At 45.2% G+C, this 16,396-nt stretch overlaps 1 protein-coding gene across 1 annotated transcript in view; it reads left to right on the top strand.

Moving 5' to 3' along the window:
- Window positions 1–6,201: 6,201 nt before the first annotated feature.
- The window catches only part of SH3BGR (SH3 domain binding glutamate rich protein), an 86,466-nt gene continuing 76,271 nt past the window's right edge, over window positions 6,202–16,396 (top strand). The window contains exon 1 of the mRNA XM_068969806.1: window positions 6,202–6,364. The gene's annotated coding sequence lies outside the window, so the exon portion shown is untranslated. The remainder of the gene's footprint in view (window positions 6,365–16,396) is intronic.

Consider the following 16,396-nt stretch of genomic DNA (forward strand, 5'->3'; position numbering starts at 1 on the left):
TCTTTTCGACCCCATGGACTGTAGCCCACCAAGCTCCTCTGTCCATGGGATTCTCCAGGCAAGTATACTGGAGTGGGTAGCCATTTCCTTCTGGAGGGGATCTTCCTGACCCTGGGTCTACTGCATTGTAGGCAGGTTCTTTACTGTCTGAGCCAGCAGGGAAGCCCAACTGCTGCATGGGCTACAGAAAAATTCAACATTCTAGGGCTAAATTTCTAGATGTGTAAACTTGTAGCTCTTCCTCCCAGACACTGCCATGTATCTTTTTAATTTCCGGTGTTGACCTGACTCTTTTTCATTATAATGTTTATTTTAATAAAATTCCATGAAAATATCCCAAATTTGATCTTACACATTTGGATGTTCATTAATTCACTCTTTCAACACACAGTTGAGTGCTTACCATGTGCCAGGAGCTGTGTGAGGTGTGGAGGGTATAGTGAACACAGAAATGGTTCTGTTTTTGTGGAGCTAGTATGTCAGTAATAAAATAATCACAGTAGTGACTGTTCTGTGTTTTAAAGCAAAGAGCTACAAGTCTGTGAGGACACATGACAACAAAACCTGATCCAGACAGTGACCTGGGAAGCTTCTCTAGAGAAGTGGCAGCTGACTGAGATACAGGGGGTCAGTGGGAACTGCCTGGGCAGAGAGGAATGTGGGGTAGGAGGGAAGAACGGTGTGGACAGAGGAGGCAGCACCAGGGCCAGTCGGTGGAGGAGGGCCTCATGTTTGGGCCCCAGTGAGAAACTCCAGTGGGTGCAGATGGGTCTCCAGAGGCCCAAGAGGTGAGCAAGCTGCAGGGTCATCAGAAGGCACATTTATGATATGGCTCATTCATCCAAGAGGAACAGACAGCTAGCAGTAAGAAGAGAGAGGGGCTGGGGAAGGGGGATATGATGAGCGCTGCCTTTTGAACAGGTGACTCTGGCTGCATTCTCCATCCCTCCGCAGGATGGAGAACAGAAGAGGGAAATGTCAGAGAGCAGTGGATGCAGAAGGCAGGCCTAAGGAAAGCGGGAGCTTGGACCGAGGTGCCTGCAATGATCTGAAAGATGCATGGGGGACAATATCACTGGGGCATGGAGGCCCACTGGATGCTGGTGGGAGGGAAAATGTCAAGGAGGAATCCTGGTTTCCAGTGCAGGAGTCCCAGTCGGGTAGGTGGGGGAGACTGTCAGGGCTTGTGTGTGCTAAGTTGCAGGTGTCTGAGAGGTATTAGGTTGTGTTGCCACCCAACAGCTGGACCTATGGGTTGAATTCAGAAGATGCCAAGAGGAGAGATCAAGTTGGGGGCCCAAGAGCATAGAGATGGTGGGAATGGATTTGTGCCTAGTGTTGGAATCTGGGGGCCTGAGGGGAGGACACTGCACTCTGAGGAACTGCAGTACTAAGGAGCCAGGAGAGGATGACAGCTGGGATGGGAGCAGGAAGTGTGGGGTCTGAGGGCACAGGGGCCGAGGGAAGGCAGCCCTTTGCTGCGGTGTTAGACTTAAATGCTGCTGGGAGACTGAGCAAGACTGAGCGGCCAGGGATGTCTGATTAGCGGTTCTTGTTTTAGTGCAGAGGTGAGAGGGGAGGGCAGACTGGAGCGGGCTGAGGAATGAGTCGAGGAATGGATACACTGAATGCCGCGATTCTTTACCAAACTTTGCCTGTCGAGGGGGATGAGAAATTGGGCATGTCAACTACAAACTGGCACTTGCCAAGAGTATTTGGCAGCAACTGAACAACAACAGGTGGCGCTAGTGGTGGAGAATCTGCCTGCCAATGCAGGAGATGTAAGAGACGTGAGTTCAGTTCCTAGGTCAGGAAGATCCCTTGGAGGAGGGAATGGCAACCCACTCCAGGATTCTTGCCTGGAGAATCCCATGAACAGAGGAGCCTGGTGGGCTACAAAGAGTCGGACATGACTGAAGTGATTTAGGACACACACACGAACAAGAAGAAGGACATTTGCCATCTGCCTGTGCTGCTGCAGCTGCTGACCTTCAACACTCCCTGAAGGGAATGTGGGGTGGAGCGTAAGGCACTCTGTGCTCCAAGGAAACGTGGGACAAGTCTTTAGATCGATATTTTCAGGAACTGACTGCATGATCTCAATCTCTGCATCTCCTCATATCTAGAAAAGCACTAAACCCCTTCGTGGTGACATCAGCTCCTCGTGACTAGCAGAAAACCTTTTTTAAAGTTAGTACTCCATTGCTTTGGCTTCCTCGTCACCAAAATCTTATATACTGATCTTCCCCCTCTGCCTCTTCGGGCTTCCCTGGTGGCTCAGGTGGTAAAGAATCCACCTGTGATGCAGGAGACCTGGATTCTATCCCTGAGTCAGGAAGCTCCCCTGGAGAAGGGAATGGCTACCAACTCCAGCATTCTTGCCTGGGAAATCTCCTGGCCAGCTGCCTGGAGAGCTGCCTGGAGCCTGACGAGCTGCAATCCACAGGGTCACAAAGAGTTGGACACGACTGGGTGACTAATCACAGCACTGCCTCTTTAGAGCAGTCTCTCGGAGCTATCTGAGGTGCTGCCTCCCCTGGCTGCAGTCCTCATTTTGCCCCACATGAAACTTAACTTGCAGCGCTCATGTTGTGCATGTTTTTTTTTTTAGTCTACAGTTAGTAACTAGAAAATGAAGAGAAGCGCGGGTCAGGGAGCTTGTTTCTCTTTCTTTTCTGATGGGAGGTCTTCAGTTCAGTTCAGTTCAGTCGCTCAGTCGTGCCTGACTCTGCGACCCCATGAATCGCAGCACGCCAGGCCTCCTTGTCCATCACCAACTCCCGGAGTTTACCCAAACTCATGTCCATCAAGTCGGTGATGCCATCCAGCCATCTCATCCTCTGTCATCCCCTTCTCCTCCTGCCCCCAATCCCTCCCAGTATCAGAGTGTTTTCCAATGAGTCAACTCTTCTCATGAGGTGGCCAAAGTATTGGAGTTTCAGCTTTAGCATCAGTCCTTCCAATGAACACCCAGGACTGATCTCCTTTAGAATGGACTGGTTGGATCTCCTTGTAGTCCAAGGGACTCTGAAAGAGTCTTCTCCAACACCACAGTTCAAAAGCATCAATTCTTCGGCGCTCAGCCTGCTTCACAGTCCAACTCTCACATCCATACATGACCACTGGAAAAACCATAGATGGACCTTTGTTGGCAAAGTAATGTCTCTGCTTTTAAATATGCTACCTAGGTTGATCATAACTTTCCTTCCAAGGAATAAGCGTCTTTTAATTTCATGGCTGCAGTCACCATCTACAGTGATTTTGGAGCCCAGAAAAATAAAGTCTGACACTGTTTCCCCTGTTTTCCCATCTATTTTCCATGAAGTGATAGGACCAGATGCCATGATCTTCTTCATTTTCTGAATGTTGAGCTTTAAGCCAACTTTGTCACTCTCCACTTTCACTTTCATCAAGAGGCTCTTTAGTTCCTCTTCACTTTCTGCCATAAGGGTGGTGTCATCTGTATATCTGAGGTTATTGATATTTCTCCTGGCAATCTTGATTCCAGCTTGTGCTTCTTCCAGCCCAGCATTTCTCATGATGTACTCTGCATAGAAGTTAAATAAGCAGGGTGACAATATACAGCCTTGACGTACTCCTTTTCCTATTTGGAACCAGTCTGTTGTTCCATGTCCAGTTGGAACTGTTGTTTCCTGACCTGCATATAGGTTTCTCAAGAGGCAGGTTAGGTGGTCTGGTACTCCCATCTCTTGCAGAATTTTCCACAGTTTATTGTGATCCACACAGTCAAAGGCTTTGGCATAGTCAATAAAGCAGAAATAGATGTTTTTCTGGAACTCTCTTGCTTGTTCAATGATCCAGGGGATGTTGGTAATTTGATCTCTGGTTCCTCTGCCTTTCCTAAAACCAGCTTGAACATCAGGGAGTTCACGGTTCACATATTGCTGAAGCCTGGCTTGGAGAATTTTGAGCATTACTTTACTAGCGTGTGAGATCAGTTCAATTGTGAGGTAGTTTGAGCATTCTTTGGCATTGCCTTTCTTTGGGATTGGAATGGGAGGTCTCAAGCATGTTTAAAAGCCAAGGGAAAGAGCCAGCAGAGATGGGAGAGGTGATGACACGGGTGAAAGAATGGGCAGCCAAGAGTAACAGCAAGCAGGAGCGGGTAAAGACCCAACGCGCAGGGGAGCTTGCTGTGGCGGTGGCTGGAGCTGGAGGAGAGTCCCCTCCTGTAGCTTTAAGAGGCTCTGGGAAGTGAAAGCACGCGGGATGAGGAGGAGCCGCGGGAGAGTGGAACATCCCACAAGCCCACTGCAAATCGCAATTGTTCTACTGTTGTTCCTTTCCTCAGTCAGGGTTTCACAGAAGGAAAAAAAAGAAAACGGAGGCCGGCGTTTGCGATTGGCCAGGGGACAGGTGGGCGGGGCCATCCGCTCCTAGAGAAGAGCGGACAAGTCTTATCAATCACTGCATCACTCTGTGACTGACAGGACTATCAGCACCCAGGTACTTGCTATCAAAGGGATCAGCACAGGAATGCTCCTGTGTCCCCATTTCAATTTACCTCTCTTGGTGCTTCTCTAAAACACCAAACAAGAAAACTAGTCAACAGATAGAGTGTAAATTCCTCCACGACTTCTTTTTCTCACTGGGAAGAAGTCTACAGATTCTTTCATTCTTCCCTAAAGTCAGTTAGTTTTAATGTTCTTGCCATAGCTCTATCCAGAGACGCTGTCCTAAACCTCAGAAAGCTAAAGGGCATCTTTTGATTTTTAGCTTAATAGTAAGGCACTTACGGAGCTTTGTCTACTTGGTTTAAAGGTCACAATTCTCAAAATACATACTAAAAATGTTGTATTGTTATCTATAAGCTATAAAATTCAAATCCTTAAAAAAAAATAACCCCACCTAACTCACATGAAATAACAGAGAAAGGGAAAATAGCATAAGACTGTCTCTACTCAATGCAGAGAGACCAATTAGGAGGCTTCTGACATAATCCAGGACTGGACCAGGGTGGTGACAGTGGGGGTTGGGAGAAATGGTAGGACTGTACATCTATTCTGGGTACATTCTGAAGGATGTGTTGACAGACTGAAGGTGCAGATGGAGGAAGAAAGGGAGTCCCAAGGCCCAGACAACTGACAATGGCTTCTAGTAACTGGGATGGGTAAAAGAGCAGGTTTGGGAGAAACGTTCTGGACTTGCTGTGTAGGAGGAGATGGTTAGTCATCTATGGAGAGATGTGGGCGAAAGACACGAGTCTGATGACACTGGATGAATTCATTAAGAAAGTGAGTGTAGATTAAAAAAAAAGACTCAAGGTCATGTTCCGCAGTGAAAATCTGGTCTGAAAAAAGCTATCTGTTGGCACAAGTGTGGCAAGGAAATGTTAAAGCGCCACCGGGAAATTGCGGACAGAGAGCTCCGAGCCTGAGTTCAGTGGGGGAGGGGCAAACATACAGATGCTATTGCAAAGCGTTCAGACTTCCAGGGGATGGGGATTAAAGGACCGTCAGCGCTGAGATTAGAAAACAAAGCAAAGCAAAAGCAAGCAGGTAGATGAATAAATGAAGGTGTCAGATTTCAAAGGGAAATAGTGAAAGCGAGTCAATTGGGGAAGGGGTGAAATTTGCCCCAGCGTGATGGGGCAGGAGGGTGGGGTGGGGTGACTGGGGCCGGCCGTCCCCTGCCCGTCAGCCTCTGGCGGCCAGTCCGCGTGCGGGCGGTCCGCGGCCCGCCACCTCCCCCGGGACAGAGTGGGCTTGTAAGTGCGCTGTGTGGGCTCAGTCACAGTGTCTGAACCAGGAAAGAGGACGCCGAGGGCCGCTCCTCACCAGACCGCGTTTGCGGGAGGAAGCGGCCTGACCACCCGGCTACGTTACCAATTCCAGAGCCAGGCAGCGAAGCCCGAGTTGGGCAGGGGCAGGACTGAGTGATCGGGAGACACCGGAGGGCTCAGAAGGGTTAGCAGGAGGCTCCGCTGGGGCGCGGCGGAGGCTGGGCCGTTATCTGCTCAGCGCTACTCGCGCGGCAGCGCCAACCCGCGGCCTCCGGCTCTGACGCGTCGCCCTGGAAACCGGCGCGCGGGGCCTCCTGGGACTGACCCGCCAGCGGAAGGGGCTAAGGAACAGGCCCGCGAGGCCTGCGCGCACGCGCACTTGAGACCGCGTCCGTGCTGCCTGAGCTGGGACGTGAGTTCCGTCCCACTTGACTGTGAGGGTGAAGTCAGCTGGCTCCGAAGACTTTCGCAAACAAGCCTCCTACCGCTCCTCCTCGGCGCCTAGTACCACACCTGCGTCCTGGCGCGCCCGTGGCGAGGGAGACGGTCCCTCGGCATCCCTGTGGGCGCGGAGTTCCCGCGGATCCTTCCCGCGTCGGATCCCTCGCGTCCGCGCACCAGGTGTGTTGAATCCAAGTCCGATGTGTATGTCCGCTCCCCAGCCTGGTAGGGCCGTGGGCCTAGAGCAGAGCGCCCGTGTTAAACTCTATAAAGATGGATTTCTCGGTAGCAGAAAATCTGATCCCAAAGCAATGCATGTTTGGTGAAGACAAGTTACCATGTAGAGAAAATACCAAGGAAAAGTGAAGAAAAAAAAAAAAGTGATTGATTAGGAGTTTTTAGTGATACAATAGAGCTTCCCTGGTGGGTGATACAATAAATGTCTCCAAACCGTAATCCACATTGAGGGTAATCGTATTTCTTTAAAAAAAAAAAGTATGCCCATATTGTCGCAAAGTGACACCTTGGAACTTCTCTGGTGGTCTTGTGGTTAAGATTATACTCCCGATGCAGGGCCCTGGGTTTGATCTCTAGTTTGGGAACCAGAATGAAAGAATGAAAACCACAATCACAGAAAACTAATCAAACTGAAAGAAAGTGAAGAAGAATTAAAGAACCACTTAATGAAAGTGAAAGAGGAGAGTGAAAAAGTTGGCTTAAAGCTCAACATTCAGAAAACTAAGATCATGGCATCTGGTCCCATCACTTCATGGCAAATAGATTGGCAAACAGTGGAAACAGTTGCTGACTTTATTTTTTGGGGCTCCAAATTCACTGCAGATGGTGATTGCAGCCCTGAAATTAAAAGACGCTTACTCCTTGGAAGGAAAGTTATGACCAACCTAGACAGCATATTAAAAAGCAGAGACATTATTTTGTCAACAAAGGTCCGTCTAGTCAAGACTATGATTTTTCCAGTAGTCATGTATGGATGTGAGAGTTTGACTGTGAAGAAAACTGAGCGCCAAAGAATTGATGCTTTTGAACTGTGGTGTTGGAAAAGACTCCTGAGAGCCCCTTGGACTGCAAGGAGATCCAACCAGTCCATTCTAAAGGATATCAGTCCCGGGTGTTCTTTGGAAGGACTGATGTTGAAGGTGAAACTCCAGTACTTTGGCTATCTGATACGAAAAGCTGACTCATTTGAAAAGACTTCCCTGGTGGCTCAAAGGTTAAAGCATCTGCCTCCAATGTGGGAGACCCGGGTTCGATCCCTGGGTCTGGAAGATCCCCTGGAGAAGGAAATGGTAACCCACTCCAGTATTCTTTCCTGGAGAATCCCATGGATGGAGAAACCTGGTAGGCTACAGTCCACAGGGTCGCAAAGAGTCGGACACGACTGAGTGACTTCACTATACTATACACTATAATGCTGGGAAAGATTGAGGGCAGGAAGAGAAGGGAGCAACAGAGGATGAGATGGTTGGATGGCATCACCGACTCAATGGGGATGAGTTTGAGTAAACTCCAGGAGTTGGTGATGGACAGGGAGGCCTGGCGTACTGCGGTTCGTGGGGTCGCAAAGAGTCAGACATGACTGAGCGACTGAACTGAACTAAACTGAATCAAACTAATCACATGGACCACAGCCTTGTCTAACTCAGTGAAACTATGAGCCATACCATGCAGGGCCACCCAAGACTGATGGTCATGGTAGAGAGTTCTGACAAAACATGGTCCACTGGAGAAGGGAATGTCAAACCACTTTAGTATTCTTGCCTTGAGAACCCCATGAACAGTATGAAGAGGCAAAAAGATAGGATACTGAAAGAAGAACTCCCCAGGTCGGTAGGTGCCCAATATGCTACTGGAGAACAGTGAAGAAATAACTCCAGAAAGAATGAAGAGATGGAGCCAAAGCAAAAACAACATGCAGTTGTAGTTGTAACTGGTGATGGAAGTAAAGTCCAATGCTGTAAAGAACAATATTGCATAGGAACCTGGAATGCTAGGTCCATGAATCAAGGTAAATTGAAAGTGGTCAAATAGGAGATGGCAAGAGTGAATATCCACATTTTAGGAATCAGTGAATTAAAATGGACTGGAATGGGTGAATTTAACTCAGATGACCATTATATCTACTACTGTGGGCAGGAATCCCTTAGAAGAAATGAGGTAGCCCTCCTAGTCAACAAAAGAGTCCAAAATGCAGTACTTGGATGCAATCTCAAAATGACAGAATGATCTCTGTTTGTTTCCAAGGCAAACGCATGCAGTATCACAGTATTTCAAGTCTGTGCCCCAACCGGTAATGCTGAAGAAGCTGAAGTTGAATGGTTCTATGAAGACCTATAAGACCTTCTAGAACTAACACCCCCAAGACATGTCCTTTTCATTATAGGGGACTGGAATGTAAAAGCAGGAAGTCAAGAGATACTTGGAATAACAGGCAAATTTGGCCTTGGAGTACAAAATGAAGCAGGGCAAAGGCTAACAGAGTTTTGCCAAGAGAATGCACTGGTCATAGCAAACACCCTCTTCCAACAACACAAGAGAAGACTCTACACATGGACATCACCAGATGGTCAACACCAAAAGCAGATTGATTACATTCTTTGCAGCCAAAGATGGAGAAACTCTATACAGTCAGAAAAAACAAGACTGGGAGCTGACTGTGGCTCAGATCATGAACTCCTTATTTCCAAATTCAGACTTAAATTGAAGAAATTAGGGAAAACCACTGGACTATTCAGGTGTGCTCTAAATTAAATCCCTTATGATTATACAGTGGAAATGACAAATAGATTCAAGGGATTAGATCTGATGGACAGAGTGCCTGAAGAACCATAGATGGAGGTTTGTGACATTGGTCAGGAGGCAGTGATCAAGACCATTCCAAAGAAAAAGAAATGCAAAAATGCAAAATGTATGTCTGAGGAGGCCTTACAAATAGCCAAGAAAAGAAGAGAAGTGAAAGGTAAAGGAGAAAAGGAAAGATATACCCATTTGAATGCAGAGTTCCAAAGAATAGCAAGGTGAGATAAGGAAGCCTTCCTCAGTGACCATTGAGTAGGTGATGACATCCAACCATCTCATCCTCTGTCCTCCCCTTCTCTTCCTGCCTTCAGTTTTTCCCAGCATCAGGGTCTTTTCCAGTGAGTCAGTTCTTCACATCAGGTGGCCAAAGTATTAGATTTTCAGCTTCAACATCAGTCCTTCCAATGAATATTCTGGACTGATTTCCTTTAGGATGGATTGGTTGGATCTCCTTGCGATCCAAGGGACTCTCAAGAGTCTTCTCCAACACCACAGTTCAAAAGCATCAATTCTTTGGCACTCAGCTTTCTTTATAGTCCAACTCTCACATCCATACATGACTACTGGAAAAACCATAGCCTTGACTAGATAGACCTTTGTTGACAAAGTAATGTCTCTGCTTTTTAATATGCTGTCTAGGTTGGTCATAAATTTTCTTTCAAGAAGTAAGCGTCTTTTAATTTCATGTCTGCAATCACCATCTGCAGTGATTTTGGAGCCCTCCCAAAATAAATCTGCCATTGTTTCCACTGTTTCCCCATCTATTTGCCATGAAGTGATGGGACTGGATGCTACAATCTTAGTTCTGAATGTTGAGCTTTAAGCCAACTTTTTCACTCTCCTCTTTCACTTTCATCAAGAGGCTCTTTAGTTCTTCTTTGCTTTCTGCCATAAAGGTGGTGTCATCTGTATATCTGAGGTTATTGATGTTTCTCCTGGCAATCTTGATTCCAATTTGTGCTTCATCCAACCCAGCATTTCTCATGATGTACTCTGCATATAAGTGAAATAAGCAGGGTGACAATATACAGCCTATACAGTCAGCAAAAATGAGACTGGGAGCTGACTGTGGCACAGATCCTGAACTCCTTATTGCAAAATTCAGACTTAAATTGAAGAAAAGTAGGGAAAGCCACTAGACCATTCAAGTATGACCTAAATCAAATCTCTTACAATTATACAGTGGGAGTGACAAACAGATTCAAGGGTTTAGATCTGATAGACAGAGTGCCTGAAGAACTATGGATGGAGGTTCATGATATTGTATAGGCGGCAGTGACCAAGACCTTCCCCAAGAGAAAGAAATGCAAGAAGGCAAAATGGTTGTCTTAGGAGGCCTTACAAATAGCTGAGAAAGGAAAAGAAGCGAAAGGCAAAGGAGAAAAGAGAAGATATACCCATCTGAATGCAGAGTTTCAAAGAATAACGAGACATGATAAAGCCTTCCTCGGTGATCAGTGCAAAGAAATAGAGGGAAACAGTAGAATGGGAAAGACTAGATCTCTTCAAGAAAATTGGAGATACCACGGGAACATTTCATGCAAAGATAGAGACAATAAAGGACAGTAATGGTATGGACCTAACAGAAGCAGAAGATATTCAGAAGAGGTGGCAAGAATATGCAGAAAAACTATAGAGATACCAAGGGAACATTTCATGCAAAGATGGGCACAAAAAGCACAGAAATGGTATGGACCTAACAGAATCAGAAGATATTAAGAAGAGGTGGCAAGAATACACAGAAGAACTATACAAAAAAGATCTTCATGACCCAGATAACCACCATTGTGATCACTCACCTAGAGCCAGACATTCTGGAATGCAAAGTCAAGTGGGCCTTAGGAAGCATCACTATGAAGAAAGCTAGTGGAGGTGATGGAATTCCAGTTGAACTATTACAAATCCTAAAAGATGATGCTGTGAAATTGCTGCACTCAAAATGCCAGCAAATTTGGAAAACTCAGCAGTGGCCACAGGACTGGTAAAGGTCAATTTTCATGCCAATCCTGAAGAAAGGCAATGCCAAGGAATGTCCAAACTATCACACAATTGCACTCATTCACACACTGGCAAAGTAATGCTCAAAATTCTCCAAGCCAGGCTTCAATGGTATGTGAATCGTGAACTTTCAGATGTTCAAGTTGGATTTAGAAAAAGCAGAGGAACCAGAGATCAAATTGCCAACATCTGTTGGATCATTGAAAAAGCAAGAGAGTTCCACAAAAACATCTACTTCTGCTTTATTGACTGCCAGAGCCTTTGACTGTGTGGATCACAACAAACTGGAAAATTCTTAAAGAGATGCAAGTACCAGACTACCTGACTTGCCTCCTGAGAAATCTGTATATGGGTCAAGAAGCAACAGTTAGAACTGGACATGGAACAACAGATTGGTTCCAAATTGTTGAAAGGAATCCATCAAGGCTGAATATTTTCACCCTGCTTATTTAACTTATATACAGAGTACATCATGTGAAATGCCAGGCTGGATGAAGCACAGGCTGGAATCAAGATTGTCGGGAGAAATACCAACAACCTCAGATATGCAGATGAGGAACTAAAGAGCCTCTTGATGAAAGTGAAAGGGGACAGTGTAGAGTTGGCTTAAAATTCAATACTCAGAAAACTAAGATCATGGCATCTGGTCCCATCACTTCATGACAAATAGATGGGGAAACAATGGAAACAGTGAAAGACATTTTTTTTTTTTTTTGTACTCCAGAATTACTGCAGCTGGTGACAGCAGCAGTAAAATGAAAAGACACTTGCTCCTTGGAAGAAAAGCTATGACCAACCTAGACAGCATATTAGAAAGCAGAGACCTTACTTTCCCAACAAAGGTCCATCTAGTCAAAGCTACGGTTTTTCTAGTAGTCATGCATGGATGTTGGAGTTGGACTATAAAGAAAGCTGAGCACTGAAGAATTGATGCTTTTGAGCAGTGGTGTTCGAGAAGACTCTTGAGAGTACCTTGGATGGCAAGGAGATCAAACCATTCAATCCTAAAGGAAATCAGTCTGGAATATTCACTGGAAGGACTGATGTTGAAGCTCAAACTCCAATCCTTTGACCACCTGATATGAAGAACTGACTCATTGGAATAGACCCTATGCTGGAAAGGATTGAAGACAGGAGGAAAAGGAGTCGACAAGAGTATGAGATGGTTGGATGGCATCACTGACTCAATGGACATGAGCTTGAGTAAGTTCCGGGAGTTGGTGATGGACAGGGAGGCCTGCCATGCTGCAGTCCATGGGGTCGCGAATATCAGACACGACAGAGCAACTAAACTGGGAACTAGATCCACAGAGCAAGCAATACTCAGAACAGTCAAATAAATTAAAATAAACAATAGCTACATATATATATATAATATATATATATATTAAAGTGACACTTTGATTTTATTCACAACTTTGTTTACTAGGAAGGATAGGCATTTTTGCTGTATTTTTGGTGACTGTACTTATTTTGTGATTTTCCTTTTTCTTCCTTTTGCCAACTTTTTCACTTGGTGTTAATCTTTGTAAAAATAGATTTGTTAGAACTTTTGATTATAGTATATATTGAAAATATCTCCTTTAATTTGTCAATTACCTTTTAGTTTTGTTTACAGTGTATTTTGTGTTTGTATAGTTTAGTTCAGTTCGGTTGATATTTGTGTTCTATTCAGTTATTTTCTGCTCAGTTCAGTTGATACATGACATATGGATATTTTTTTTCATCTGAGGTTATTGATACTGTGTACTTTAAATCTATCCATTTCCCTTTTGTTTTTTGGTGTTTGGTTTTATATAATAGGGGCAGTGGGCATTTCCAAGCAGACTTTTTTTTTTAATTTTAATTTTATTCTTGTTACTGTTCAGTTGCTAAGTCGTATCTGACTCTGTGACATCAAGGACTGCAGTACGGCCAGGATTCTGTCCTTCACTATGTCCTGGAGCTTGATCAAACTCATGTCCATTGAGTCAGTGATGCTGTCCAACCATCTTGTCCTCTGTTGCCCCTTTCTCCTCCTGCCCTCATCATCTCCTCCGGCGTGTCTTTCCCAGCATCAGGGTCTTTTCTAATGAGTCAGCTCTCCACATCAGGTACTGGAGTTTCAGCTTCAATAATTTTATTGAAATATAGCTGATGGTTTGATGGAATAACTCACTCAATGGACATGAGTTTGAACAAGTTCTGGGAATTGGAAACGGACAGGGAAGCCTGGCATGCTGCAGTCCATGGGGTCGCAAAGAGTCAGACATGACTGAGCAACTGACCTAAACTGATTAAATATAGTTCCCTGTGCTATACAGTAGGTCACTATGTGTTTCTACAATCTTGGATGATGAGTTATTCACATAGAGTGGGTAGTGGTTTTTGTTATGGTTCAGCTGGACACCTTCTCCAGACAGACATACATTAGACAAGTATTGCCCTAGACTTGTTCATGGAAAGATGGCTGGTTCATGGCTGGTGGCACTCCCAAGACAGCAACAAAAGTGACTGCTTATGATTAAGGGAACATTCCAATTACTTGCTTCTCAGGATTGGAGGACCCTGAAAGATGGAGGATCCTCAGAATGTCCTTTCCCATCTGAATGGTCTTTATCTCTCTTTTTTGCTAGCTCTTTGCAGTCTATAGTCTTTGCTTCTGCCTTGGAAAGAGGTGCTCCTTTTCTGTTTGTGTGTTATGGAAGTGGGATAAGCCCTTAGTAATTATGGTGATCACCTCCATCATTATTAACCTAGGCCTTCATTGCTCTAAAGGTTGCTCTAACAAATTACTACAGAGCTGGTAGCTTAAAACAGCACGGGTTTTTTCTCTCATGGGTTTGGAGGTCAAAAATACAAAATCAAGGTGTCAGCAGGGCCATGCCCCCTCTGAAGTCTGGGGAGAATCCTCTTCCACCTGGTGGCTCCTGGTGCTCTTTCCCTATGGCCACATCACTCCAATCTCTGCCTCTGTTTTTGTGTCTCACTATGTTTTCTCCTCTTCTTATAAGGACATCATTTATTGGATTTAGGGCCCACCTGAAATCACGGATGATTTCATCTCAAGATCCTTAACTGGGCTTCCCTGGTGGCTCAGTGGTAAAGAATCCACCTGCCAATGCAGCAGACACAGGTTCCATTCCTGGTCTGGGAAGATCCCACATGCTGAGCAGCAACTGAGCCTGTGCACCACGACTATTGAGCCTGTGCTTTAAAGCCTGGGAGCCACCAATACTGAAGCCCACATGCCCTAGAGCTTGTGCTCTGCAACAAGAGAAGTCACCACAATGAGAAGCCTGTGCACCACAGCTAGAGAGGAGCCCCCAGTTGCTGCAACTAGAGAAAAGCATAAAGACTCAGTTCAGTTCAGTTCAGTCGCTCAGTCGTGTCCGACTCTTTGTGACCCCATGAATCACAGCACGCCAGGCCTCCCTGTCCATCACCAACTCCCAAAGTTCACTCAGACTCACGTCCATCGAGTCGGTGATGCCATCCAGCCATCTCATCCTCTGTCATCCCCTTCTCCTCCTGCCCCCAATCCCTCCCAGCATCAGAGTCTTTTCCAATGAGTCAACTCTTCGCATGAGGTGGCCAAAGTCCTGGAGTTTCAGCTTTAGCATCATTCCTTCCAAAGAAATCCCAGGGCTGATCTCCTTCAGAATGGACTGGTTGGATCTCCTTGCAGTCCAAAGGACTCTCAAGAGTCTTCTCCAACACCACAGTTAAAAAGCATCAATTCTTCGGCGCTCAGCCTTCTTCACAGTCCAGCTGTCACATCCATACATGACCACTGGAAAAACCATAGCCTTGACTAGACAGACTTTAGTCAGCAAAGTAATGTCTCTGCTTTTGAATATGCTATCTAGATTGGTCATAACTTTTCTTCCAAGGAGTAAGCGTCTTTTAATTTTATGGCTGCAGTCACCATCTGCAGTGATTTTGGAGCCCCAAAAAATAAAGTCTGACACTGTTTCCCCTGTTCCCCCATCTATTTCCCATGAAGTAATGGGACCGGATGCCATGATGTTCGTTTTCTGAATGTTGAGCTTTAAGCCAACTTTGTCACTCTCCTCTTTCACTTTCATCAAGAGGCTTCTGTGTTCCTCTTCACTTTCTGCCATAAGGGTGGTATCATCTGCATATCTGAGGTTATTGATATTTCTGCTGGCAATCTTGATTCCAGCTTGTGTTTCTTCCAGTCTAGCATTTCTCATGATGTACTCTGCATAGAAGTTAAATAAGCAGGGTGACAATATACAGCCTTGACGTACTCCTTTTCCTATTTGGAACCAGTCTGTTGTTCCATGTCCAGTTCGAACTGTTGCTTCCTGACCTGCATGCAGATTTCTCAAGAGGCAGGTCAGGTGGTCTGGTATTCCCATCTCTTATAGCACAGCTGTAAATAAATAAATAAAGCTTTTATTTAAAAAAAAATGTCCTTAGCCAACTTCATCTGCAAAGACTCTGCTTCCAAATAAGGTCATATTCTGAGGTTTTGGGGGAACATGAATTTTGTTTTTGCTGGGGTGGGGACAGTATTCCACCCACTACTTTTGTTATTTTTTATTTTATTTTATTTTTTTAATTTTAAAATCTTTAATTCTTACATGTGTTCCCAAACATGAACCCCCCTCCCACCTCCCTCCCCATAACATCTCTGTGGGTCATCCCCATGCAACAGCCCCAAGCATGCTGTATCCTGCGTCAGACATAGACTGGCGATTCAAGTCTTACATGATAGTATACATGATAGAATGCCATTCTCCCAAATCATCCCACCCTCTCCCTCTCCCTCTGAGTCCAAAAGTCCGTTATACACAGCTGTGTCTTTTTTTCTGTCTTGCATACAGGGTCGTCATTTCCATCTTTCTAAATTCCATATGTATGTGTTAGTATACTGTATTGGTTTTTTCTTTCTGGTTTACTTCACTCTGTATAATCGGCTCCAGTTTCATCCATCTCATCAGAACTGATTCAAATGAATTCTTTTTAACGGCTGAGTAATACTCCATTGTGTATATGTACCACAGCTTTCTTATCCATTCCTCTGCTGATGGACATCTAGGTTGTTTCCATGTCCTGGCTATTATAAACAGTGCTGCGATGAACATTGGGGTACATGTGTCTCTTTCAATTCTGGTTTCCTCGGTGTGTATGCCCAGCAGTGGGATTGCTGGGTCATAAGGTAGTTCTATTTGCAATTTTTTAAGGAATCTCCACACTGTTCTCCATAGTGGCTGTACTAGTTTGCATTCCCACCAACAGTGTAGGAGGGTTCCCTTTTCTCCACACCCTCTCCAGCATTTATTGCTTGCAGATTTTTGGATCGCAGCCATTCTGACTGGTGTGAAGTGGTACCTCATTGTGGTTTTGATTTGCATTTCTCTGATAATGAGTGATGTTGAGCATCTTTTC

Source organism: Capricornis sumatraensis, chromosome 1, assembly GCF_032405125.1.
Source record: "Capricornis sumatraensis isolate serow.1 chromosome 1, serow.2, whole genome shotgun sequence".
NCBI lineage: Eukaryota > Metazoa > Chordata > Mammalia > Artiodactyla > Bovidae > Capricornis > Capricornis sumatraensis.